Here is a 24584-nt window from a genome sequence, read left to right as displayed (position 1 = left end):
TGGAGATTACTGAAAGAAGAGATCTCCCACTGAACAGCTTGTACATAGCTGGCTCGTCTGTTTAGGGAGTTGTTCTCCTTTTAAAGACAGAAGAGCTTCGACAGGTATTTGGGAACGCTTCTGTACAGTGCCTTGCAAACTTAGTTTAGTTCGTATGGCACTGTACAGAAGAGTTCCGAAGTGTTATCTTTCTCTGAAAGGAAGCTAATTCAGAACCTTCAGAGCTTCTGTAACCTGATCTATGAAATAATCTGGGAATGATGCGAGTAGCAGATTCATTTTGCAGGGGTAGAGTGGACAGGGTGTGGTAGTAACTAGCAAGAGGCAGCCACTGTACGGGCCTCTGCCTTTTGCATTTTACTTGGCCAACTTTTGGAATTTCCGTTATATATTGAATAGCTAGACGAATCATGGTAAAACATAGGTCTAGGGCTTGACTGGGAAATGTAGTACTGGGGCCATCAAACATGATCATATTTAATTTTGTTCTTGTAGCGCACTATATATCACAAGTGGCATCAAGTCTGCTCTACTCAGTGTTGTTACGATATGTTGCTTGTAAAACCAATGGTATGCCCTGCTGCAGCTTCAGTAGGCTGTTGTGGTGAAGAGGGATGGGCCAGTGAAAAGGAGAAATTGTTAGAGGGAAACTAGCATGCGAGTAAAGCACTTAATCACCTTGAGTCTGCTTTAGAGCACAGAGTGCAAGAGAAAAAACTTGGTAGATTATTTATTTATTTAATGAAACTTACAGGGAAATCAATGCATATTGACACAAAAATGCTTTCAAAACTTTTAACATTGATTCACAGAGGACCAGTGTCATTAACAATGGGTAAGAGGATGTGACTATGAAATCAGATTATGCAGGGGTGGCAGAAACATGAATCGGGCACAAATACAGTAGAGCATGATATAGGAACGGGATAGTGGATGAAGTGCTATGTTTTCGGATGACGGGATGAGGCATACGTACTGTGGGGTTGTCAGAAAGGTAGGGGAAGGGGATAACTGGGGGATGCAGTTTCATAGAATACTGTGCAAGTGGTTTTTCTGAACAGAGGAGAGCTGAGAGGTTGAATTTAAATAGAGTTAGAGTTAGAGTGGGAGTAGTGCAGGGAGGGAAAGGAAGAGTGCATTCCAAAGTAAGGGAGTGAGGGGAGGAAGAGAGCGGAAACGAGAGGGAGTGCAAGGGACACAAAAGGTGGCAAGGAGGTGAGCCCAAGATGATTGTAGGGAGTGAAGGGGAGAGTAGGGAGTGAGCAAATGGGGCAGGACAGCCAATGAAAACCAAAGTAGTATGTCATGTTCTCTTCATTGTGCTTTGTGCACTGCAACCTTAATTGTTTCTAGAGTAGTAGAGTAGGACAGGAGCACTGTGGGACATGGTGTGACAGGAAGCCAGTTCTAAGGTGAGTAAGGGTCATGGTAGATGGAATAAGAAATGGTAAAATGTTTGCTGGAACAGGAAGACTCCAATAACAATTTTTTTTAAAGTGTTATTCACTCTTTCATTGCTCATAATGTGTTATTCATGCAATACACATTCTCAGTTCCTCGGTATACACAGGTCTGGTTACCCCAAGCTTGTTTCAACATACATTCAAGATGTGCCTTTGTGGCAGAGGATCTGCTATGGTGGCAGTTGGCGAAGTGCAAGTGAATATCTAATTTACATTACTGGGGCGAAGGGTGGGGAGTGTACATGTTTGTGGTCTCTTTCCAGTGCCACTGAATTTGTTCTTTATGAGGGTGTTCAGAGAAACTGTCCAAACAAGCACAAACAAAATAACAAGCAGTATTTATTTTTAATGACCACCAACAACCTTTTTTGTGGCTTCTTTAGTTGAAAATTCCTGCCGGTTTATTCGAACATTGTTTGTTTTTCCTGAGACTTGCGCTTAATCTAACTCAACACCAACCCATGATCCAAGAGAGCATTGGCTTTTCTACTGTGTTCATAGCTGAATCAAATGTGCATTTTTTATTCACTTTTTCTTCCTCTCTACCAGACTTTAAATTTTCTCTTCTGACTTGATGATCTGAAAACATAACTTTGTTTAAAATTTCCTTCAACATCTAAACTTGTCGGGCTTGAAGGTTTTATCCTTTTTCTCCCCCTGTTGTACTCTAATTATTCATGTATGAAGAGTGTGAATCGTGATTCTGTATTATTGGTAGATCGTCATGTATTTTATTTCTAAAGTAACTGACATTTTGGTGCATTACAAATAGTTGCATTTACTCATCGGTTGGGGAGGAGCTGGCTGGTCATCGTGGTGCACATGTCCTTGATCACAGCTACCCACTCTAAGGCTTTGAAGCATAGTCGTCTACACTGTTACAGTGCTGGGCATCCCATGTGTCAGTGTGATAACACATGGTGGCTGTACCAATGAGGCAATGGCCACCAGCATTAATCAACTAGCTCTGCCATCCTCCATCTTGAGTCACAAACTGCAGGCTCACCCTGCCTCACTAATAGACATACAAGTGAACTCCATACATACAGTGGGAAGAACTCTTCTTTAGCCATCCACACCATATATGAACACTTAATTTGTGGCAACACAGAGAAACCTGGCCTATATTATTGTTTCTGAAAGTAAGGGTTGTGGCTGAGGTAAACTTACTAAACGACAGGCATGGTTGAAAAGCTCTGGCTTTAAACGTGAGACACAAGTTAAGCTCATAAATATGCGCATTGAGTATAATGTACTATTTGGGAGGGCTTTTGATGACGCTCTTGAAACAGCAAAGAAAGAGCATGAGACTCTTGAAAGTTTAGGACAAATTGCCAATGAGATGTTTATGCAACAAGGGGTTTATAACATCCATTGCACTTTTAGTGGCCAAGCGTTCTCGCGCACACCACAGTCCACGTATTACCAGGTGCTACTACTAGCTCAAGGTATACCAGCCAAGGGTAACCACCAGCCTCTTCTCTTTCCACAGAAACCCTTCCCTTTCCCATGTTTTCCTAGTAGGGGTTTGCATTTCTCTCTTTGCCCACACATGGGAAGCAATCACAACAAACAAGTGGTTACTTGCGTTGTAAACGGATATTGCATAGAGTTCCTAGAAACACTATGCAATCATCCACCGAGATCCAAGAACGTGTCTTGGGAACATCAACTAATCCTCCCAGCGGAGGTGCAATCGCTACTGTGAAAGGGAGCCATAGAACTGGTCTCCCCTCATCACAGGTAATCAAGGGTTTTTATTCTGTTATTCTGTGTACTTTCTTATTCCAAAGAAAGACAAAACACTATGCCTAGTGTTTAGATCGAAGACCTGTAAAAGTCAAACCACAAAGGTTCAGGAGCTCATTCCTCTACTGAAGAGAGGTGACTACATGGCAACACTAGACATGAAAGATGCGTACTTTCATATTTCAATGTTTCCAGCTCACCGAAAATACCTAAAATTCAAAGTAGGGTCCATGCGCTACCAGTTCAAGGTGCTACCGTTCAGGATTGCTTCAGCCACTCTGTTTATCCCAAAAGTACTAGCAGTAGTGCCTGCTCACCTGCGCATGCAATAAATCCCAGTGTATAGTGGGGAATCCTACAGTTCCCTCAACAAAACCCCGCCTAACATCTCCTCCCAGGTAGCCAGGGGAGGGCATACACTTTCTGATCCCAATCCTGGGGGGTGGTTTTCTGCAGGAGGATCGCCTGGGTTTAGACCAGGCCCAGGGTAGTGACGAGATTCCTTGGGATAGACATGGCATTTCTCCTCTCAGGGGGATATGGTAAACTCCAAGGTTGTAACCCCAAAACATATTATATCAAAAGAACAGATCTTTTGTATCCCTAAAAATAAATATCTTCCTCAATGCCAAAGTTATACCACAAGCGGTGACGGAAATGTGTCCTTTTCCATACCAGCTGTCTCTAATAAGATTACTTCGAATGGATTGTGTCCTCCAACGTATTCCTCATCTTTGACATGTAATGTCCACAGATGTGCTGCTTCAGAATTTTTTGCGGCAGAGGGCGCTCTGCGTTGATGGCGTTGGATTGATGTCCCTTGAAGGCCGTCAAGGGTGACTTCATCGGATGTTATATGTAGCACGCATGGTGCCCATAGCCTCTGTTCAGTTGTTTCCGCGAACGTGTTTGCTTCATAAAACTCGGCACCCCTCGTGGTTAGTGTTAAGTTACCATATTATGTTTTTTTCTTCTACCCCGACAATCCCGCCGTCTGGCTTCAAGAAATGTCGGTACTGCGGATCCAGGATGTCGATTACGGATCCGCATATAATTTCTATGTGGTGCCTGGACGAGCGACAAGTGACGGATGAGTGCTTGATGTGCCATTTGTTGACTGCCAATGCCTTGCAGGAACGTAAGGGGAAGTTGGAGGTAGGAAGGGGTGTCCCAGCCCTGTAAATCCAAGTTGGCTGGTATTTTGACCGACGAGTCGAGTGGGGACTCTCCTCGTCGGAAGAAGTCCAAGCGCTTCAGGTCCCACAGTTGATCTCGCCACTCGTCCTCATCATCGCGGCAGTGAAGGAAGTGACGTCACAGTTCGCCTTCCTCGTCCTCTTCGGACGCTGCCTCCTCGTAGAAGGTGACCTGCCCCACCAAATACTCGACCACGGAGGAGTGGGATGCTTTCTGGGTGCAGATGTTGAAGATATTTCAATCCCAAGGCACAGTTCCACCCACGCCTTCTAACGAAGCTGGCAGGGAACAGTCTCGGCCAGAATCTCGTGCGCCTTTGGGCCCGACTGGACGGCGTGATAAACACCGGGAGCCTTCGAGGCCCCATTCAGACAAGGCATCGGGTGTTCACCAGAGACGTTCCAGGTCACGGTCTTTGTCTCTGGCGAAACCTTCAAAACCTTTGAAATCCTCGACGCTATCGGTGCCACGCTGGTTGGGCGCGTCTGTCGGGTGTTTGCCCCCAGTCAGGCCCTCGAAGCCGTCAGCGCCATTGTCGACGCCAATGCTGTCGGAGCCATGGACACCATCAATGCCATCTGTTCCGAATTTACTGGTGGACGTCCCTGTGACACAGGACCCTCGGAGGAAGGCTACTTCAAAGTCTGTGAAGGCTGTTCTAGAGAAGAGGTGTACTCCTCGCCCAAGGAAGGACTTACTGAAGTCTTAACAGGTCATTTATGAGGATGAAGAAAGGTCCGAGGAGGATGTTGTGCCTTTTGGTCCTGCATATGGGACTGCTGGTGTTCCAGAGTGACTCATTTCTGAAGCAAGTCGGATGGAGGATCTGTGTCAGTCCTTGCTTGATGCCTGTGGCCTTGACACTTCACCTGAGATGGAATTTGGTAGGCCGCATCCGGGGGATCATGCCGACTCTTCTTATCAGAGATTGCTATTGAGAGTTGTGGAGTACCTGGGCTGGGCCAGGCCTCCAGTGCAGTTTTATCAAGATCTTACAGATATTCTGCATCAGGGTCCGTCCACTGACCCGGTGTTGCCATTTCATTTGGCATTGCAAAAGAGGGTGGCTGCTACTTGGAACACCCCGCAGAGTATTCCGGCAGTGAACAAGTCATTGACAAAGAAATACCGCCCATCCTATAGCGACCCAAGCTACTCTGGAGAGTTTGGTGGTTTAGGCGGCTATGGCCATCTCAAAGCAGGCAGCGTACCCTACAATCCCTCTTGATATGGACGATAAGCGCATGGATGGATGGATGGGCACGCAAGGTATTTTCTGCGGGGAGTATGGCGTTCAAGTCGCCAACTCCACCTGTGCCTTAGCAAAGTTTTCACACACTCTGTTGTGTTATGTTACTTTGCATTTATATAGCGCCTTATGTATCATTGGTATGATCTCAAAGCGCTGGTAGGTTGAACGCCCTTGGGAACCGTAGTTCAAGTCAGTTGACAGAGAGTCATAAGGTGCGTGGGTACACCGGATATGTGTGCAGCTGTTGTGGCACTTGCATGATAGCTGCTTCTTAGCGGTAGGTGTGGTGGTTGGGAGGTCGGGAATATGTGTTCATTCTGAAGGGTTGACACCCAGACTGATTTCTGGCTGTGTTAGGCCTGAGGAGACGCTTAGGCTAGCGGTGTGTGCTCAGCTAGCTGTGTTTAATTAGGATGATGAGCAGTATGTGGCGGGTGTTGGTATGAGAACAGCTGTACCGAATGTGTCATAGTATCGCTGTGTCCTAGTTGAGTTGTGGTGTATAGGAGAAAGTAAGAGTAGTAGTGTGATATGGTGGTTTTCAGTAAGGCGCTTGAGATCGAGCGCTCATCTGTTCCATCTATTCTATCTGTTTTATTCACTCTGTCCATTCATTCCACTTCATCTGTTCATACATTTCGTCTGGTTCATCATTTAGTTTACTAGTCTTTCCATCCATTCCATCATTCAATTATTCATCTACATAAACTACTCCATCCAATCCGTTGATCCATTTCATCCTTCCCATCTGTTTAGTGTGTTCCATCAGTTCCATCCTTCTTGTTCATTCGATCTGTTCCATGTGTTCTACTCACTTCATCCGTTCCATCCACTCTATCCGTTCCATCCACTCTATCCGTTCCATCCACTCTATCCGTTCCATCCACTCTATCCGTTCCATCCACTCTATCCGTTCCATCCACTCTATCCGTTCCATCCACTCTATCCGTTCCATCCACTCTATCCGTTCAATCCACTCTATCCGTTCAATCCACTCTATCCGTTCAATCCACTCTATCCGTTCCATCCACTCTATCCGTTCCATCCACTCTATCCGTTCCATCCACTCACCCGTTCTATCCACTCACCCGTTCTATCCACTCACCCGTTCTATCCACTCACCCGTTCTATCCACTCACCCGTTCTATCCACTCCCCCGTTCTATCCACTCCCCCGTTCTATCCACTCCCCCGTTCTATCTACTCCCCCGTTCTCCAGCATGGGGTCTGGCATGGATTCACATGCTCATGAATATTCCCCGTCCAATCACTGGTCTCTGCGTCATACTGACCACAGCCAATGACTGCCCTCTACCTAAGCACCGCCTCTGGCAGCCATCTTCAGATTTTTACCGCACGTTCATGTGTTGGGATCCTCGTGCTATTGCTCTCGAGCGTTCGTGCTATTTTTTCGCGCTTTTTACAAAAAACTTCGATTCTTTCGGTCAAAAGAGCCTCAAGCTCCACCGATCCTACATCCGATCAACGGGGACCCGTGTCGGATTCATCTGTGCCCCTCAAGGGTGAAGATTTCGTCGAGCTACACTTCGGAGGACTCCAGAAGCTTCTCAGGCCCTGTCTCGGAGATGGCCCAGGAGAAGGGAAGCTCGACGCCCGGAAAGCTGTTCAGGGTCTGCCCTGGATGCCAGCTGCAGAACGTCTTCAAGGAGGACGAACACTCTTTCTGCCTTTACTGCCTTCATGAGGACAAGACGCACGTGGAGAAGGACTGTGCGTTTTGCGGCAACATGTCGGAACGGACCATGAAGGACCGCCATCAACGTCTCGCCAACTGGCTGGAGGGTAAGAGCCCGTCTGGCGAGAAGAAGAAGAAATCCGAGCGGTCTTCTAAGACCTTTGAGGGCGCCCCGGTGACGGGGGCCCAACATAAGGCCAAGCACCGCGAGTCCGCTGGCACCGGGAGCGCCGAACGGTCGGGCTCTACGGGCGCCAGGCAGGGCGCACCCTCCCCGGCACCATCAACCACGAGCCAACGCTCTGGGTCGGGTAAGAGGAAGGCCGAGCACCCGGCGAAGCTCCTGGAGAGGCCCCGGTCGAGCTCTAAGGCAGAGGAGGAGCGTGGCAGTGCCCCCTCCCTCAAGGATAAGGCGGTGAGCGCACCTAAGGTGGTGAAGGCCTTGATCCATCCGACCAAGCCCTCTATCGAAACGGTCGCGGCGGCCCTGGCTCAGCCTGTGGTGGCTGCACCAGTGGTGGCGACCTCAGGGCCCAGAATCTCCCTGCCTCCTCGGAGGGAGTCTTCCTTTGTGCCCATCGATAGGACCCCCGTGAAACCCTCCGTGGGGAAGAAGAAGGGGGGGCAGGGCGTCGTCGTAGAGTCGGCCTCAACCTCAGAAGAGGAGCTGATCGAGGTCTTAAGCCACGGCCTAGGCGTGGAAGAAGGCCAGCCCGTCGGAATGGACCCCGACGCAGGTGACGACGACGACATCGTCGAGGATACCGACGGGGCCCCTGCTCGCCCGTCGGATTCCCCTCTGCCAGCGCCGCAAGACAACTCGGCGGCCATTTTGTTGGCCATACAGTCCTTATGCTCCGAGATAAGGACGAGGCTACCGTTACCGACGGAGGAACCTCTCCCGTCGGGGGATCCAGAACCGGGACCTTCTGGTGTTCCCCCTACTAAGAAAAGAAGGATCCATCCACCACCTCCTTTTCAACCGTCGCGCCCCTTCCAGCCCTCCTCCCCGTCCACCCGAGGGGATGATACGGGGACTGACACGGCAGTGACGGGTACGGACGACGAGGCATACGACGAGGATTTTCCGTCGTCGCCTCCCACCAGGGCCTCTCCGCCCGACGAGATCGGATCTTTCCACTCCATGATCTCCAGGGCTTCCGAGCTTTTCCAACTCTGCCCTGAGGAGAAGAAAAAGGAAGGCTTCCTTTATCAGCGGCGCGAGGCCAAGAGGAAGACGGTCCTCGCAGTGCCTCTGTTGGACGACATTTGGGATGAGGGCCTTTCCCTCCTCAAGAACCCTTCCACGACGCCAGCTAGAAGAGACCGGTACGAGAAAAACTACCGGGTCCCGGACACGGCCCCCCTATGCCTCCGGGCGCAGCCTACCCCGGACTCCGTCGTCTCCGCGGCAGCCAGGAAGAAAGCGGGGGGGGGTGCGGCCTCCACATCGACTTCCCCGCCGGACGGCGAGGGAAAGAAATTGGATACTATGGGGCGTAGAGTCATCTCGTCGGCAGCGACGACGATTAAAGCGGCCAACGCCTTGGCTATCGTGGCCCGCTACGACAGGGAGCTCTGGTACAAGATGGCTCCCCTGCTGGATTTTCTGCCGGACGACAAGAGGGCGGAGGCCCTTGAGATCCTGCAGGAAGGTGAGGTGGCCTCGGACCACGCCATCACCGTGGCGACGGACATCGCCGACACTGGATTCCGCCAGCTGGGCAACGGTGTTTGCCTTCGACGTCGTGGATGGCTCAAAGCTACGGACTTCCGGCAGGACGTCCAGACCAGAGTCCTGGACATGCCCTTCGACGGGAACAACCTGTTTGGGAAGACAGTGGACGATTCCCTTCAGGCCATCAAGGCGGATACTGAGACGGCCCGGGCCCTTGGAGTCCTGCAACGACGGACGCCCTTTCGGAGCGGCGGAGGCAAGGGCGCCTCCAAAGGTTCCGGCGGCGGTTTCGCTTCCTACCGTCAAGCGGCCCGCTCGTCGTCGCAAGAGGCCTACAGAGGACGAGGCAAGTCTAGCGGACCCCGCCGTCGTCGCCAAGGAGGTCAAGGCGGCAAGGCCGCGTCCAAGCAGGATTGAACCGGCCTTGGGGTCGGGCCCCCACCGAAGCACCCCGGTGGGAGGCCGGCTGGCGGGCTTCGTCAGCGTGTGGGAGTCCATCTCCACCGACCGTTGGGTGCTGGACGCCCTGGCCCGGGGCCACGCGCTCGAGTTTCAAAGAAGGTGCCCGCGCGTCCCCCCCGTGGCCAGGAAAGAACTTCACGTCCCTCAACTTCTCCTGGAGGTAAAGGCGATGCTCAGAAAGGGCGCCATCAAACTCGTCCCAAAGAGGCTTCGGGGCTCCGGAGTCTACTCGCGATACTTCCTCGTGAAGAAGAAGACGGGAGGATGGCGCCCCATCCTGGACCTGCGACGGCTGAACAAGTTCATCAAGGCGCAGAAGTTCCGGATGGTCACCCTCCAGCACGTCCTGGGTCAACTGGAGGAAGGAGACTTCCTATCGTCGTTGGATTTGGAGGATGCCTACTTCCACATTCCCATCCTAAAGGGGCACCGAAAATTCCTCAGGTTCGTGGTCCAAGGGCGTCATTACCAGTTCAAAGCCCTTCCCTTCGGACTACGGTCGGCACCCAGGGTATTCACCAAGTGCCTCGCACCGGTGGCGGCGCAGCTGCGCCGCGAGGGGATTCACGTCTACCCCTACCTGGACGACTGGCTCATCCGCGCCAAGACGAAGGAGCTCGCCGTGGTCCACATGGCAAGGACCGTCCAACTCCTCACGGACCTGGGATTCTCCGTGAACTACGCCAAATCCCACCTGGTGCCCGCGCAAGTCGCACTGTTTCTGGGAGCGAGGCTCGACACAGTGTCCCTTCTGGCCTCCCCGTCGGAGGAGAGGACCAGGACCATCTTGGGCAAGGTGCAACGGATGTTGGTGGCCGACGCGGCCAAAGTGAGATCCATCAAGTCCCTCCTCGGGATGATGTCTTCCTGCATCTACCTCATTCCCATGTGCAGGCTCCGGATGCGCCCGTTGCAAGAATTCCTGGATGCGCGCTGGATCCAGACGACGGGCAGCTTCGAGGAAAGGATCAAGCTCGACGAGAGTTTCCGACGAGCGATACGGTGGTGGGGCACCCGCGCGCATCTGACGGCGGGCATGGACTTCCAGACCCCAGCCCACCAGGAGACTGTGACCACGGATGCCTCCCTGGAAGGGTGGGGAGCGCACACCGAAAATCTGCACGCGAGGGGACTCTGGCTCCCGACGGAGAAGTCCCTGCATATCAACGTCCTGGAGCTCCGTGCAGTGTTTTGGGCCCTCAGGTCCTTCCTTCCGTCCCTCAAGGGCAAGGTGGTGAGGATCTTCACCGACAACACCACCACCATGTTTTACATCAGGAAACAGGGCGGAACCAGGTCCCCAGCGCTGTCCAAGGAGGCGCAGGACCTGTGGCATTGGGCCGTCGCCCAAGGGATTTTTCTGGTGCCGTTTCATCTGGCAGGGATAAAAAACACCATCGCCGACTCACTCAGCAGGGAGCTGCGCTCGTGCCACGAGTGGGAACTACGGCAGGATCTGGTGGATCGCCTCTTCCGACGGTGGGGCACACCCCAGATCGACCTGTTCGCGACGGCGACGAACACCAAGTGCCGGAGGTTCGCCAGCAGGTTTCCCCAGACGAGGAGCATGGGCGATGCTTTCTCGTTCCCCTGGGAGGGCCTGTTCCTCTACGCGTTCCCTCCCTTGCCTCTGCTAATCCGGCTCGTCAACCAGCTCAAGAGGTCACGGTGCAGGATGATCCTCGTCGCACCTGCGTGGCCGAGGCAGATATGGTTCCCGGACCTTCTGGACTTGTCAGCGTCCCCGCCGATCAAGCTGCCGGCGGACGCGGATCTACTCTCCAGGGAAGGAGGCGCCATCCTCCACCACGACCCGAAGTCGCTGAACTTGCAGGCCTGGCTCCTGCAGCGCTAGAGTTTGGAGGATACGACATACCGGCCGATTGCAGAGAGGTTCTTGCAAAGGCCAGGGCGTCCTCGACTCTTAAATGCTACGGACACAAATGGAAGAGGTTCTCTGTCTGGTGCCACGCACAGAAGATTAACCCTCTACGGATTACGGCTCCCCAAGTACTGCCGTACCTGCTGACGCTGGCCAAAGCTGGTTTGGCACACGCGTCCATCAAGATTCATCTTGCTGCGATCTCCCGATACACCAGAACCACGGGGCGGACGTCCTTGTGGTCTCATCGTCTGGTGAAAGAGTTCATGAAGGGACTGTTCAGATCGTTCCCGCCGGTGAAGGCTCCGGCCCCGGCGTGGGAGCTCAACGTGGTGCTGACCAAGCTCATGGGACCTCCGTTCGAGCCTCTGCACTCGGCCCCGTTGAAGTTTCTATCGTGGAAAACAGCTTTTCTTGTGGCCATCACCTCCGCACGACGAGTGGGAGAGATCCAGGCCCTTTCCTGCAAGGCCCCGTACTTGACTTTCCACGACACGAGGGTAGTGCTCAGGACGCACCCCTCCTTCATGCCCAAGGTACCGTCGGACTTCCATCTCAACGAACCCTTGGTGTTACCTGTGTTCTTCCCGTCGCCTTCGTCGCCGGCTGAGAGGACTTTGCACTCGCTGGATGTAGCTAGAGCGCTGAAGTTCTACGTGGACCGCACGAAGGGGTTTCGGAAGACGTCACAACTCTTTGTGAACTTTGGACCTGTCAATCAGGGGAAGGCTCTCTCGAAGGCTTCCATCTCCAGATGGCTCTCCGGCTGTATCATGTACTGTCACCGGTTGGCAAACCGACCGCTGCCTGGCCGTCCGAGAGCCCATTCCACCAGAGCGATCGCAGCTACCACGGCGTTCCTATCTGGTGTGCCCCTGCTGGACATATGCAGGGCTGCTACGTGGAGGTCGACGCACACCTTCACGAAATTCTACTGCGTCGACCGGGATTCCAGGGAGGAGTCCAGGGTCGGCCAAGCAGTGCTGCGCAACCTGTTCGCCTGAGGTGAGCCTGGTGAGGAGGTAAGATGCTTAATGTTGAGTTGATGTGATGCTTAATGTTGAGCCTTTGCCACCTCCCGTGGTTGTGCATGTGTGTACTGCTATGTATTCTTTATTCATGAGCATGTGAATCCATGCCAGACCCCATGCTGGAGAAGGAACAAGTTACTTACCTGTAACTGTTGTTCTCCAGCATGGGTCTGGCATGGATTCACATGCGAACCCTCCCGCCTACCCCTCTGCGGCTCTTCACTTGGTCATACTGCCACTTCACGTGCTTCCAAATCTGAAGATGGCTGCCAGAGGCGGTGCTTAGGTAGAGGGCAGTCATTGGCTGTGGTCAGTATGACGCAGAGACCAGTGATTGGACGGGGAATATTCATGAGCATGTGAATCCATGCCAGACCCATGCTGGAGAACAAAAGTTACAGGTAAGTAACTTGTTCCTTCTATCTACTCCCCCGTTCTATCTACTCCCCCGTTCTATCTACTCCCCCGTTCTATCTACTCCCCCGTTCTATCTACTCCCCCGTTCTATCTACTCCCCCGTTCTATCTACTCCCCCGTTCTATCTACTCCCCCGTTCTATCTACTCCCCCGTTCTATCTACTCCCCCGTTCTATCTACTCCCCCGTTCTATCTACTCCCCCGTTCTATCTACTCCCCCGTTCTATCTACTCCCCCGTTCTATCTACTCCCCCGTTCTATCTACTCCCCCGTTCTATCTACTCCCCCGTTCTATCTACTCCCCCGTTCTATCTACTCCCCCGTTCTATCTACTCCCCCGTTCTATCTACTCCCCCGTTCTATCTACTCCCCCGTTCTATCTACTCCCCCGTTCTATCTACTCCCCCGTTCTATCTACTCCCCCGTTCTATCTACTCCCCCGTTCTATCTACTCCCCCGTTCCCTCCACTCTATCCGTTCCCTCCACTCTATCCGTTCCCTCCACTCTATCCGTTCCCTCCACTCTATCCGTTCCCTCCACTCTATCCGTTCCCTCCACTCTATCCGTTCCCTCCACTCTATCCGTTCCCTCCACTCTATCCGTTCCCTCCACTCTATCCGTTCCCTCCACTCTATCCGTTCCCTCCACTCTATCCGTTCCCTCCACTCTATCCGTTCCCTCCACTCTATCCGTTCCCTCCACTCTATCCGTTCCCTCCACTCTATCCGTTCCCTCCACTCTATCCGTTCCCTCCACTCTATCCGTTCCCTCCACTCTATCCGTTCCCTCCACTCCATCTGTACTGTCTACTGTATCCGTTACAGCCACTGCATCCGTTCTATCCATTTGATTTGTTCCATTTGTTAAAACGACTTATCTTTCATCGGTTCCATTGCTCGGTTGTCTCACCCGCTCAATCCACTCATCCGTTTTATCTGTTCGACCCCTACCATCCATTCAGTCCGTTCCACCCACTCCATCCGTTCTAATCACTCTACCTGTTTCGTCTGTTCCATTCGCTCTGCAGCCATTACGCTTACTCTGTTCCATCTGATTCATCTGCTCCATCCACTTCATCCGTTAGTTTTGACAAGTAGACTTATTCCAGCTAGCTCTTCATTCCATCCTTTGCATTCACTCTGTGGAATTGCATCTCTGTAGTGGCTGAGCATATTCCCGAAGGGGAAGAAAGGGATGGCTTTCTAGCTATTATGAAGGATGGCAAGGATGCCATGTGTGAATCCCTTCAGTCTCTGGGTAGGACACTGCCATGGCCACAAGCACTGTGATGCGCGGGTTTGCGTGGTTGCAGAAGTTGGGGTTTGCACCAGATGTGCAGGCTTGTCTTCTAAACATGCCGTTTGATGAGTCGCATCTGTTTGGCAGCAAGGCTGACCAGAGCCTTGAGAGGTTGCAGACCTCCAAAGCAACTGCCAAGTCTTTGGGCGCAGCTGTTCGACAACCTTCGCCTTTTCGTCCTAGGGGACAGCAATGGAGGGGTTCCTTTCGCTACTACTACTCATTTGGTAGGGCGAGAGGGATGGCCAGTCAGAGGGGCCAAAGTAAGTTTCCTCGTGGTGGACGAGGTAGAGGTGCTAAGGCTGCTCAAGCAGCAGCCTCTTTACCATCAGGCACTGCCGCAGCCGCTTCAAAACCACTCTTCCCCCTACACTGTTCACCACTAGGGGGCAGGCTGTCCTAACATCTAGAAGAGTGGCGAGCCATTACTTCATATGCGTGGGCTCTGGAAACAATAGCCCATGGCTAATGCCTTCCTTTTCGAAGACTGCCTCACGACAATCCACCGAGGAAGCACTCTGAGGGTTCCGAATCCGCTCGTTCTCCAGCATGGGGTCTGGCATGGATTCACATGCTCATGAATATTCCCCGTCAGGCTGGGAATCCTCGGTAAAGAAAAAATCAGTATCGGTTTCGTTTCTGATCTGTCTTTCTTAGTAGTAACCAATCACTGGTCTCTGGGTCATACTGCCCCCAGCCAATGACTGCCCTCTCCCTAAGACCCGCCCCTGGCAGCAATCCTCAGATTTTTACCGCACGTTCAAGTGTTGGGAGTCCTCATGCTAGCTCTCGAGCATTTACTGCGTTTTTTCAAACAGTTTAATCTCATTTTTTTCGGTCAATCGAGCCTCAAGCACCACCATTTCTACTTCCGATCAACGGGGACCTGTTTCGGAATTCTCTATGCCCCTCAAGGACGACCTTTTTCGTCGAGTTACACTTCTTGGAAGATTCCAGAAGATCTGAGGCCTACCTCGTGGACATGGCCCAGGACAAGGGAAGCTCGACACCTGGATCCAAGCTGTTCAGGAACTGCCCTGGATACGTATTACATAATGTTTTCAAGGAAGATGAGCATTTGAGATGTCTCTACTGCCTTCACGAAGACAAAACACACATGGAGAAGGACTGTGCGTTTTGCAAGAACTTGTCAGAACGGACTATGAGGGATCGTGGGATCCGCCTCGCCAGCTGGCTGGAGAAGGGCCCAGCAGGTGAGAAGAAGTAGTCCGAGCGGTCTTCTAAGTCCTGTGAGGGCACCACGGCAACGGGGCCCAACAGAAGGCAAAGCACGGCGGGCACCGGGAGCACCGAAGGGTCGGGCTCTTCGGCTGCCAGGCAGGGCGCACTTTCCCCGACACCATCAACCATGAGCCAACGCTCAGGCTCGGGAAAGAGAAAATCCGAGAACCGGGCTATGCTTATGGAGAGGCCACAGTCGATCTCAAAGGGATCAGCCGAGGGGGAGCGAGGTGGTGACCCCTCCCCCAAGGTGAAGGCCTCAAGCGCGCCCAAGGTGGTGAAGGACTTGATTCACCAGGAGAAGGCCTCTATTGAGGGAGTCGCAGCGGTCCTGGCAAAGCCTGTGGAGGCGACCTCGGGGCCCAGAGTTTCCCTGCCGCCACAGAGGGAATCCTCTTTTCAGCCCATTGATAAGACCCCCGTGAAGACCCCGGTGGAAAAAGAGGGGGGGGCGGTGGCCGTCCAGGCATGGATACAGCCTCTGGAGGAGGAGCTGGTTGAAGTCGTGCAGGGCCTCAACAAGAGGTTTGAGGAGGTCCGGCCCCACGGGGGTGTTAGGGAGAATTCTCTGTTTAGGCTGAATTTCTTAACATAGTGAGTCCCCCAGGAGCTTTGCTGGATTTCTGGAGTTTGTTTTTTTCTCCTGCCAAGAGTGAGACTCTCTTTCTCCCACTCTTGGACATGATTTGTGGTGTTCCTTTGAATGTTAATGTGTTTCATGGGCTATGGGGTCTTTTTCTCCATAGGGTCTCATATGTTTTTTTCTATGTGTGTTACACCGCACCCTCCGTGCAGTAACACCGGGGTGTCATAGTGACCCCCCACCATAGACTCCATACCCTGGGACGGACTACCGTCTCCCAGGGCATGTAAAGTCACCATTGGCTTTACTAGTCCCAAATTACTAACAGAACCAGTCCAAACCATCATATTGTTGATGTACTGGTAGGGGCAATTCGATTGCCCCTGGGTCTGTTATTCGAGGGGGCACTGTCCCGTCCCCCCCTCATCGAGTTTCGGCTGGTGGCAGTGGATACTACTTTTTATATTCAACCGCGAATATATCTCTATGGGATTATCCCATTGTCCGAGGCTAATACTTTTTTAACATAGCCTCTAACATACCACCGGTTTATTTGTTTAATATGAATTCACTGGTTGGTATTTTCTGCCAGAACTCGGTTTTAAAATGGCGTTTGTGTTCGTCTCTGTAACTCCAAACCAAAGGTCAAGCCCTTTGTTCCACTTTTGGCGGGCTTCTACACAGAAGCCCTCCAAAGTGGTGCTACTCTGTCTGGGTACCACAGGGGGTGTGGGAGGGGGTTTAGGCACCCTGGACTGAGTTGCCTTGGCAACTCAAGTCGCACTCTTGTGTGATTGGCCCAAGTGGTGAGCCGGCCGGCTCACCACTTAGCATGTTTGACAGCTAGGCTGACTGAATGGGGGTTTCTTGCATAAAAGCGGCGCTTTTGGGACTGGAACTTCACAAGTCGCCACAGGACCTGAAAATCCGATGAGGGAGAAGCTGAGCCGACCTGCTACAACAACACCACCGGTGGAGCCCTGCTGAACCGACTCACCACTTGCCAACGGCAGAGGAGATCTCCCTTCTGGAGAGTCTTCTTCCCTTGACTGGTGGGCACAACCAGTTTACCTTCTTTTCTCGCATCCCAGGACGTCTTGTGGTCGAATTGCCCGTGCCAAGCACCCTGGCAACCGGATAGCCACTTACCACTGGACCGCGAATAAAAGGACCGCTCCTTTTAATTGAGAACTCTGCGGCTGGTTTCTTCCCTGGCAGTGCAACGGACTTCTGTTTTCCTCCACGACGAGATCCTCTCTTCCCCCGGACGAAGCACCGACTTGCACCCGCTGCCAGGAACAACTGCCCCCGCTGGAGCGTTCTCACCATTTTAAGGTACCGTGTCCGCCAGGCCTCCCTTTCTAAAGATTGCTACAAGGTAACAATAATCCCTTAACCTTCCGGACTGGGCTGGCCGCCTTGACCATCTAACTGGTCCCTTTCTGTTGGTCCAACTCTTTCTGAAACGATTGCGAGACTTTTGGGCACTTTCAACCGTGTGACCTTGGACATATTTCGTCCGGAGCCTCTTAAAGTGGGTCCAGCCTTGTTAACTTTGACTTTAAGGTTTTAATCTGTCTTCTTCTCCTACTGAGTTCTTCCGAAAGTGTTGGGATCTGTTTCTATCTTTGCTCTGCCTTTCTCTCCCTTTTTAACCGATTGATTAGAGTGCCATCTTCGTTAAGCGCTCACCGCTGTCTGAAAATAAGTGTTGCTTTACTTAAGACTTGTCTAATAATCCTTGAAGGGAGTGTATATCTTTTAGTGACCGTGTTTTTGAACTGCTTAATATTGGTGCCAGTGTGTTTAACTAGATGTGTTTTTAAATATATAATTATATCTCTTTTACACCAAGCTCTGGTCAGTGTTTGCTTGTTCTACTGTGTTCTTTTGACCTATCGTGAATACTCTATATACTGCCTAACTCTTCTTGAGAGAAGTCTGACTGCTCAGCCACAGCTACCAGGTAAATCTGGGTGGTACAGACTGCTACCAATTGGGTTTACTGCCAACCACCTGTAGTCTTAAATCTTTTGCAGTGGTCCCAGAGGGAACTGCACAGGTTTCTGCCTAACAGGGGGGAACCCTGAGGAGGTGGACGAAGAGAGCGACGGTGACGGCGACGAGACTCCCGTGGAGGAGGAGCGACCATCGCGCCCGTTGCAGCCGGGACCCGAGCCTCAGGACAACTCGGTAGCGATTTTGATGGCAATCCAAACCTTATGCATGGAGATAAGGACTAGATTGCCCCTCACCCCAACGGATGACCCAGCCTGTCGGGAAGCCCTCCGAAAAAGCAGAGGAGAGTTGATCCTCCCCCGCCCTTCAAGCCCTCCCGGTTCGCTCAGCCTTCATCTCCTTCCCTGTCCCGGGCACGACCGGGAACGGAGACGGCCATGATGGGGACGGATGACGACGGTGGTGACGACGGGACAGGCCTTCCATCACCACTCCCTCGGGCCTCCCCACCCGACGAAATTGGCTCCTTCCATGCCATGATTGCCAGGGCATCCAAGTTTTTTCAGCTCTGCCCTGAGGAGCAGAAGAAGGAAGGTTTCCTCTATCAGTGGCGCCAGGCCAAGAGGAAGACGGTCCTTGCGGTACCATTGATTGATGACATTTGGGAGGAGGGACGCCTGTCAAGAGGGATCGGTACAAGAAGAAGTACCGGTCCCTGATTCCGCCCCTTTGTGCCATAGGGCACAGCCGGCCCCGGATTCGGTCATCTCGGCGGCAGCCAAGAAGAAGGTGTCGGGGGCGTCATCCTCAACTTTGATCTCCCCACCCAACGGCGAGGGAAAGAAGCTGGACGCCATGGGACGACGAGTCATCTCATCTGCGGCAACGACAATTAAGGTGGCCAACGCCCTAGCGATTGTGGCCCGCTACGACAGGGTGCTGTGGTACAAGATCGCTCCCCTGCTGGACTTACTGCCGGACGACAAGAGGTGGGAGGCCCTGGAGATCCTGCAGGAAGGTGAGGTGGCATCGGACCACGCCAGAATGGTGGCCACGGACATCGCCGACACCGGATTCCGCCAGTTGGGCAACAGTGTTTGCCTTTGACGGCGGGGATGGCTCAAGGCAACCGATTTCCGCCAGGACGTGCAAACCCGAGTTTTGGACATGCCCTTCGATGGGAACAACCTGTTTGGAAAAACCTTGGATGTGTTGCTTCAGGCCATCAACACCGACACGGCCTTGGGAGTGTTGCAATGATGACGGCCGCCCTTTCGGTACGCCGGAGGCAGACAGGGTGCCTTCAAGCAATCCGGCGGCGGCTCCTCGTCGCCGGAGGCCTACAGAGGACGCGGCAAGTCAGGAGGATCTCGTTGTCGCCAAGGTGGCACGGCCGCCTCCAACCAAGACTGAACCGGCTGTAGCGTCGGCGTTACGGAGAATTCTCTGTTTAGGCTGAATTTCCTAACCTAGTCAGACCCCCAGCAGCTTTGCTGGATTTTTGGGGTTTATTTTCTTCTCCTGCCAAGAGTGGGACTCTTTTTACCCTCACTCTTGGGCATGATTTGAGTGTATTCCTGTGACTTGTAATGTGCTTATGGGCTTTGGGGTATTTTTCCCCCCTAGACTATCATTGGTTTTTGTATGTGTGTTACACAGCACCCTCAGTGCAGGAACACAGGGGTGTCATAGTGACCCCCAAACATAGACTCCATACCCTGGGACTGACTACTGTCTCCCTGGGCATGTAAAGCCACCATTGACTTTACTAGTCTTAAATTGTGAACAGAACCAGTACAAACCATCATACTGTGGAAGTACTGGTAGGGGCAATTAGATTGCCCCTGGGTCTGTTTGTCGAGGGGGTACTGTCCCGTCCCCCCTCGCCGAGTTTCTGGCTGGTGGCAGTGGATACCACGGAAATATTCCACCGGAATATTTCCCAATGGGATTTCCCATTGATTTTAATGCACCACTTTTTGGTGCAATGTTAAAGATACCGCCGGTTTATTTATTTAATATTAATTCACCGGTTGGGATTTTTTGCCAGAACTCGCTGCCAAAATGGCGTCTGGGTTCACTTCAGTAACCCTGAACCCGAGTCGTGCCTTTGTTCCACTTTTGGCGGGCTTCTGCACAGAAGCCCTCCAAAGTGGTGCCACTGTGTCTGGGTCTACAGGATGTGTGGGAGGGGGATTTAGGCACCCTGGACTGAGTTGCCTTGGCAACTCAAGTCGCACTCTTGTGTGATTGGCCCAGTGGTGAGCCGGCCAACTCACCACTTAGCATGTTTGAGTGACATCTAGGCTGAGTGAATGGGGGTTTGCTGCATAAAAGCAGGGCTTTGGGGACTGGAACTTCAGAAGTCGCCACAGGACCTAAGAATCTGACGAGGGAGAAGCTGAGCCGACCTGCCACGACACCACGACCGGTGGAGCCCTGCTGGACCGTCTCACCACTTTTTCCCAACGACAGAGGAGATCTCCCGCCGGAGAGTCTTCTTCCTTTAACTGGTGGGGATAACCAGTTTCACTGTCTTTTTGCTTTCCCGGCGTATCTCGTGGCCGCCTTGCCCGTGCTAAGCACCCCGGCAACCGGGATACCACATTTTACCACGACTGCGAGATGAAGGTACCACCTTTTACCGGAAAACTCCGCGGCTGGTTTCTGCCCTGGTAGTGCAACGACCTGCATCATTACTCCACGTCGAGATCTTCTCTTCCCCTGGACGACGACGCAACTTGCAACCACTACCAGGAACAACTGCCACCGCTGGAGGATCCTTCCCACTTAAGGTACCGTGTCCCGCCTGGCTTCCCTTGCAACCGACTGTACGGGGTAGATTTAGCCCCCGGCTTTCGAACCTGAAAACCCAACCAAAAGTTGGGTTAGCCTGGGACACCTTGGCTAAACTTTTCTAAGCCTCTATAAACTCTTTTCTGAACCCTCTGCAAGACTTTCTAAGCCTAGTGTAACTGTGTGATCTTGGGCGCATTTGTGCTCTGCTCTCTCTAAGAGTGGGCCCAGCCTTTGGACTTTGGCTCACCAGTGACTTTTTGCTCTCTGCCTTGCTAATAGTGTTCCTGAATCGTAGAGTGGTGTAACCCTGCATATCCTGTTTTTTTCCCCTCCCTTTTTCACAACCTTAGTAGAGTGCAATCTAGTTAAGCGCTCACCTCTGTATGAAAATAAGTGGTGTCTTACTGTGATTTTCTAATAAGGGAAAAAGGGGTGCATATATCATAATAACTGTGCTTAGAATATTTTACAATAAGAGTTCTGGAGTGTTTCAACTGTGTTTATAAATAAATAATTATATACTTTGATACCAAAGCTCTGGTCAGTGTTTGCTTGTATTATTGTATCTGGGTGCCTATTGAGTATACTTTGCATACTGCCTAACTCTTCTTGAGGGAAGTCTGACTGCTCAGCCACAGCTACCAGGTAAATCTGGGTGGTACAGACTGCTACCAAGTGGGTTTACTGCTAACACCTGTAGTCTTAAATCTTTTGCAGTGGTCCCTAAGGGAACTGCACAGGTTTCTGCCTAACACCCTGGACTTGGAGGATGCCTACTTCCACATCCCCATTCTGAAAGGGCACAGAAAGTTTCTCGGGTTCGTAGACCAGATTCGGCATTACCAATTCAAGGCCCTGCCATTCGGGCTGATGTCGGCACCCAGGGTGTTTACCAAGTGCCTCGCACCAGTGGCGGCGCGGCTGCGCCTGCGGTGGATCCACATCTACCCCTAACTGGACGATTCGCTCATCCGGGCAAGGACAAGAGAACTTGCTGTCTAACACACAGCGGAGACCGTCCAACTTCTCACAGACCTGGGTTTCTCCATCAACTACACCAAATCCCACCTGGTCCCGTCGCAGGTCGCACTTTTTCTGGGAGCCAAGCTCGATACAGTGGCGCGGTTGGCCTAGCCGTCGGAGGAAAGGACGAAGGCCCTCTTGGGCAAGGTGCAGCGTCTGCTGGCCACAGAAGTGGCCAGGGTGAGATCCATCAAGTCCCTGCTCGGAATGATGTCCTCATGCATCTACCTGGTGCGCCTGTGCAGGCTACGGATGTGTCCTCTACAAGAGTTCCTCGACGCCCGTTGGATACAAGCGACGGGTAGCTTCGAAGACAGGAACCCGCTCAACGAGGCTTTCCGCCAAGCGATCCGATGGTGGGGCACCCGCGCGCATCTCGCGGCGGGCAAGGACTTTCGGACCCTGGTACATCAGGAGACAGTGACGACGGGCGCCTCCCTGGAAGGATGGGGAGCTCACACCAGAGATATGCACGCAAGAGGCCTTTGGCTCCCGGAGGAGAGGTCACTCAACATCAACATCCTCGAGCTCCGAGCAGTGTTCTGGGCCCTCAGGTCGTTTCTCCCGTCCCTCAAGGGCAAGGTGGTGAGGATCTTCACCGACAACACCACCACGATGTTCTACATCCGGAAGCAGGGAGGCACCAGATCCCCAGCCCTGTCCAAGGAGGCCCAGGATCTGTGGCACTGGGCCGTTGCCCAGGGGATGTTTCTGGTGCACTTCCATCTAGCAGGAATAATGAATGTCATCGCCGACTCACTCAGCAGGGAGCTGCACTCGTGCCACGAGTGGGAGCTGCGTCAGGATCAAGTGGATCGACTTTTCCTACGATGGGGCAAACCCCAGATCGACCTGTTTGCAACAGCGATGAACTCCAAGTGCCAGACGTTCGCCAGCAGGATTCCCCAACCGAGGAGTATGGGCGATGTTTTCTCGTTCGCCTGGGACGGCCTGTTCCTGTATTCGTTCCTTCCGTTGCCGTTGCTGCTCCGACTCATCAACCAACTCAAGAGGTCCCGGTGCAGGATGATCCTCGTCGCACCGGTGTGGCCGAGACAGATCTGGTTCCTGGACCTTCTGGACTTGTCAGCGTTCCCCCCCCCAGTCAGACTGTCGACGCATGCAGATCTTCTCTCCAAAGAAGGAGGCACCATCCTCCATCACGACCTGGAGTCGCTGAACTTGCAGGCCTGGCTCCTGCAGCACTAGAGTTTGGAGGGTACGATATCCCAGTGGACTGCAAGGAGGTGCTTGCGAAGGCCAGGGCGTCCTCAAATCTAAAGTGCTACGGACACAAGTGGAAGAGGCTCTCTGTCTGGTGCCGTGCACAGAAGATTAACCCTCTGCGAATTACGGCCCCTCAAGTGCTGCCGTACCTGCTGTCGCTGGCCAAGGTGGGGCTAGCTCACGCTTCCATCAAGATCCATCTTGCAGCGATTTCCCGTTACACCAGAACTACGGAATGGTCATCCCTGTGGTCTCATCGCCTGGTGAAGGAGTTTATGAAGGGACTGTTCCGATCGTTCCCGCCGGTGAAGGCTCCGGCCCCTGCGTGGGAGCTCAACGTGGTGCTGGCCAGGCTCATGGGGCTGCCATTCGAGCCTCTGCATTCGGCACTGTTGAAATTTGTTTCGTGGAAAACAGCGTTCCTTGTGGCCATCACCTCCGCACAACGAGTGGGAGAGATCCAGGCCCTATCCTGCAAACCTACATACTTGACTTTCCACGAGACAAGGGTGGTGCTGAGGATGCACCCCTCCTTCATGTCCAAGGTGCCGTCGGACTTCCACCTCGACGAGCCCTTGGTGTTGCCAGTTGTCTTCCCGTCACCTTCGTCGCCGGCCGAGAGGACTTTGCACTCGCTGTATGTAGCTAGAGCACTGAAAGTCTACGTGGACCGCACGAATGGTTTTCGGAAGACATCACAGCTTTTTGTGAACTTTGGACCTGTGAATCAAGGGAAGGCTCTCTCGAAGGCTTCCATTTCCAGATGGTTCTCCGGCTGCATCATGCACTGTCATCGGTTGGCAAACCGACCATTGCCCGGCCGTCCGAGAGCCCATTCGACCAGACCGATCGCTGCTACTACGGCGTTCTCGTCTGGTGTGCCTCTGCTGGACATCGGCAGGGCTGCTACGTGGAGGTCGACGCACACCTTCACGAAATCCTACTGCGTCGACCGGGATTTCAGGGAGGAATCCAGAGTCGGCCAGGCAGTGCTGCGCGACCTGTTCGCCTGAAGGTGGGCCTGGTGAAGAGGTAAGAGTTGCTTAATGTTGAGTTTATGTAATGCTTAATGTTGAGCCTATTGCCACCTCCCGTGGTTGTGCATGTGTATACTGCTATGTATTCTTAAATTCATGAGCATGTGAATCCATGCCAGACCCCATGCTGGAGAAGGAACAAGTTACTTACCTGTAGTTGTTGTTCTCCAGCATGAGTCTGGCATGGATTCACATGCAAACCCTCCCTCCTACCCCTCTGCTGCTCTTCACTTGGTCATACTGCCACTTTACATGCTACCAAATCTGAGGATGGCTGCCAGGGGCGGGGCTTAGGGGGAGGGCAGTCATTGGCTGGGGGCAGTATGACCCAGAGACCAGTGATTGGTTACTACTAAGAAAGACAGATCAGAAATGAAACTGATACTGATTTTTTCTTTACCGAGGATTCTCAGCCTGACGACGGGGAATATTCATGAGCATGTGAATCCATGCCAGACCCATGCTGGAGAACAACAGTTACAGGTAAGTAACTTGTTCCTTGTGCAGGTGATTTTGACCCTGCTAGAGAAGGGCGCTATAGAACCGGTGCCTGTGGCGGAGAGGAACAAGGGTTGGTATTCGCCGTAT

The 24584-nt window shown here is 52.7% G+C and overlaps 1 protein-coding gene across 7 annotated transcripts in view; it reads left to right on the top strand.

Annotated features, from left to right (window-relative positions):
• The window catches only part of PPP6R2 (protein phosphatase 6 regulatory subunit 2), a 2012581-nt gene that overhangs the window by 1663175 nt on the left and 324822 nt on the right, over positions 1-24584 (top strand). The window lies entirely within an intron of this gene.

Source organism: Ambystoma mexicanum, chromosome 12 (genome assembly GCF_040938575.1).
Source record: "Ambystoma mexicanum isolate Mex_15411 chromosome 12, UKY_AmexF1_1, whole genome shotgun sequence".
Taxonomy (NCBI): Eukaryota; Metazoa; Chordata; class Amphibia; order Caudata; family Ambystomatidae; genus Ambystoma; species Ambystoma mexicanum.
This window is presented reverse-complemented; position numbering and strand designations above follow the sequence as displayed.